The sequence below is a fragment of the Podarcis pityusensis genome, assembly GCF_964106645.2.
Source record: "Podarcis pityusensis genome assembly, chromosome: 11".
NCBI lineage: Eukaryota > Metazoa > Chordata > Lepidosauria > Squamata > Lacertidae > Podarcis > Podarcis pityusensis.
In genome coordinates this window covers 57,127,441-57,131,067 of record NC_138036.1, presented here as the reverse complement: position 1 = coordinate 57,131,067, position 3,627 = coordinate 57,127,441, and the positions used below count along the sequence as shown (strand labels likewise).

Sequence of the window (3,627 nt, the reverse complement as noted above, 5' to 3'; positions counted from 1 at the left end):
TTGGCAAAAGCTCCCAAATGCCAGTGGACTCTTTAATCCAGATTAGAGTAATTAGGTATTTGCTAGAGACAGGGGATTTAGAAAAATTATATTATGGCATAGTTTCATAAAACCATTTTCTCTCTTGCCCTCCTATGCCACCCCCACTACTACCTAAACTGTCCATATGTACCAAAGAGGTTCTGTTCACAGTTAAAGCTGCAAGGATTTCAGGAACAGCTTTCATGAAGCTCGACTGCATTTTCTGTTTTGATCAGCTGGGTTTACAGCAGCCAGCTCCACTTAGCATAAATTATTAATTTATTACTGAGCATTGCAAAGGAGGATAGAGGAATAATTCAGTGAGATAAAGACATCAGCTGGAACACTATAGGCACTTCTTGTCTGCTTGAAGTTTATTGGACTCAGGCTTTCTGCCTTTTAGCAAGAGACCCCACACAACTAAACTTTGTAGTCAAAACTTTCAAGTGTCATTGGGTGTTCGTTGTTGCTCTGCAGCTTGGCCTCTATCTCATTCCCTACACACAGGAAAACCCTAGATTTCTTTTGCTGGTGTAAAATCATGTAGCTCCATTGACTTTAATAAAGTTGTGTCAGTTGTTATCCAATAAAAAAAACAAAGAAATAAAATGTTGGAGGGTGGCCGGAAAGTTTTACGGAGTCATGAAGCCAGCAGTGGACAAGATGTTCCTTGAGGGCACGTGGCCTTACGTGGACCTTGAGGAGGCTGGGGGAAGTACAAGTTTGTTGATGGATTTAGCTGTCAATAAAAAGTCAGTACATGCAGACTTCTTTAATAATTTTGATGATGACGATATCCAGTGAAATTCAACTTCCTGCTGTGCTAAATACCTATGTTTCTTGTAGAAGCAGACTATATTCCTAACAAAAGATAGGAAAATGTGAATATTGTCTCCAAGCCATGAAAGAGCACTTCGAAATGGCCAGAGGTGGTTGAATAACTAAACTCCCCCCTCACACATGCACAAACAAATCCCATGCAGCCAACCAAAGACAATCAACCACACCCAAACCTCTCTCACTACCAAGGAAACATAAGTGAATAGAAAGAATCTACCCAAGTGACACTGACACAACACCCCCCCACATATACTAAGTAAAAGAACATAAGCTTCTCCCCTCCTGTCCCCCCTCTTTTCTTCCCAAGCCTATGCTGCATATAACACCAATGTCTCACAACAAATTTAACTGATCTGAAAACACAACCTGAAGAAAGAGACAATGCATGTGCTTTTGTAAACGAGGAAAATCTTTAATAAAAATTATTAAAAATAAAAAACATAATCAAAGGAGATCTAGTTCTTATTTGACACACACTGCTGAATATTCAAATATAGCTTTTAACAAGCCAGAAAAGCATGGACTTAAGATTCTAAGAACTATAGATTTCATTTTTGTAAGTGTCACTACAGTGTACGCTGAGAAAGGAAAAAGCAAACTTGCATTACAAAGACCTGCCATTCTTGCTTTTAAAGAGAGACTCACTTGGTGATCTCCTGGCAGGATTGGCTCGCCTAGTGAGATTTCAGTGATGGAGGTATCAGGTGTTCTCTAGTACCACCCAGTAGTCACTAGGCCTGGGGAGTGGAATTTCAAAGGAAGACCAGAGTGAGAATTGTGGTGTTCAAATCCACTTCCCATGATTAGGATTTTTTAAAACCATAGTGTGCTGGTCCTGTGGGTTACTTGAGAGGTGAGGTCCGAGTCCGGTCCATGATCAAAGGTGTAATGTGGAGGCAGTCCATAGTAGCTGAAGCTGGGTGCAGGGCAGGGAGCCGGGTGAAATCAGGAACAGCCTTGCAAGCAGAGAGCCAGGGCAGGCCAGGAGCTCAGGCAGGAAAGCAGGACAGGGTTCAGGCAGGAACTAGCAACCAACAATGTTGCTCCTGCAACTTGGGACTGGGGCTGGCCAGCTTTTATCTGCCACGAGGCATAGGGCAGCCCCGATCCTCTGGTAACTCGCTTCTCCTGGCCTGGAGGCGAGCACTCCTCCTGCAGGAACTTAGTTCCCTCCGCCTCTCTGCCCTGAGCCTCTGCAGCTCAGGAGAGGCTGGAGGGTTACTGGACCCAGAGGCAACCTCAGCTTCCTCTGATGGGACTGAGAGTGGAGCACCTGCAGGCAATGGGTCCTCCATCACCTCAGGAGCCAGAGCAGACTCAGCTGATGCCTGCACCTGAGGATCCAGCACAGGTGAGGACCCTTCATGCTCATGCCCCAGCCCCGGCTCAGCTGGTTCTGGAGGCGGGAAATCCTGTGCAGGCTGGGATTCCCCAGGTTCAGTATCCGAGTCTGAATCCTAGGCCATCACACATAGGTTTGAAGATGCAAAATAATAAACAGTCCCTTATTGTTTACTTGACATTATTTTTGGCCCTGTAGTGGATGGGCAAATATCACCCTATTATTTATATACGCCTTTTCCTCATACTTTTATATTTTGTTTGAGCTGCATTACATGATCACATTCAACCATGCTCAGAAGCCATCACACAAGAACCTTGGAAGAGAGCCTGGCTTTCCCCAGCCTTTTGGGGTGCTGCTTCCCTTCCGCCCTTTGAGATGAGTTGGAAAGGGGTGTGGTGAAGTAGAACCAGCAGACAAGAGGGCTGGTGGTTATAGAGGGCTGCTGCCAAGCTGCTACAGGCTGAACCAAAATTTAAGGAAGGGTTGTTCTTGGCCCATAATGGAAACACCTTTGGCAAGATCATGAAGGGATGAGAGCAGAGCATTATACAGTGGTTCCTACAATCAGAGCAGGTGATAAATCTGACCCCTAGGAACGATCACCCAGTTAGTTTGGTACCATTTCTGAATTTCACTTGTTATTGACCAAGTTAGGAAAATGGGCTGAATTTTAACTTGCATAATCATGGAAAAACAGGCCAGATTTAGAAAAGTTAATTGTCTAGGAAGCAGTTATACACTGTTTTTGCCAACAATTTGAAAGCTACCAGGAATCAGAATTGGAGCAAAAGAGTATAAATTAAAGGCCTACGCTGATGATTTGGTAATATCGTTAGAAGATCCAGTAGAATCATAGAATCATAGAGTTGGAAGAGACCACATGGGCCATCGAGTCCAAGCCCCTGCCAAGCAGGAAACACCATCAGAGCACTCCTGACATATGGTTGTCAAGCCTCTGCTTAAAGACCTCCAAAGAAGGAGACTCCACCACACTCCTTGGCAGCAAATTCCACTGTCAAACAGCTCTTACTGTCAGGAAGTTCTTCCTAATGTTTAAGTGGAATCTTCTTTCTTGTAGTTTGGATCCATTGCTCCGTGTCCGCTTCTCTGGAGCAGCAGAAAACAACTTTTCTCCCTCCTCTATGTGACATCCTTTTATATATTTGAACATGGCTATCATATCACCCCTTAACCTCCTCTTCTCCAGGCTAAACATGCCCAGCTCCAGGCTAAACATGCCCAGTAAAAGGTATTGGTAAAGTTCTAGAGCTACTAGAAGAATTTGGAAAACTGTCCGGTTTTAAGCTAAATAAAGTTAAAACCAAGATGTTGACAAAGAACTTGGCTGAAGATTTAAGAAGCCAGTTAGAGTTGCAAACAGGAATCAAGTTGGTGAAAAAGGTGAAATATCTGGGTAGTTG

General features: G+C 44.0%; 1 pseudogene across 1 annotated transcript; it reads left to right on the top strand.

The window, feature by feature from the left end:
• The first annotated feature begins 629 nt into the window (after positions 1-629).
• Positions 630-954, top strand: LOC308458855 (COP9 signalosome complex subunit 9 pseudogene; annotated as a pseudogene). The gene has a single exon. The product of its transcript is annotated as a COP9 signalosome complex subunit 9 pseudogene (transcript).
• Positions 955-3,627: the final 2,673 nt, after the last annotated feature.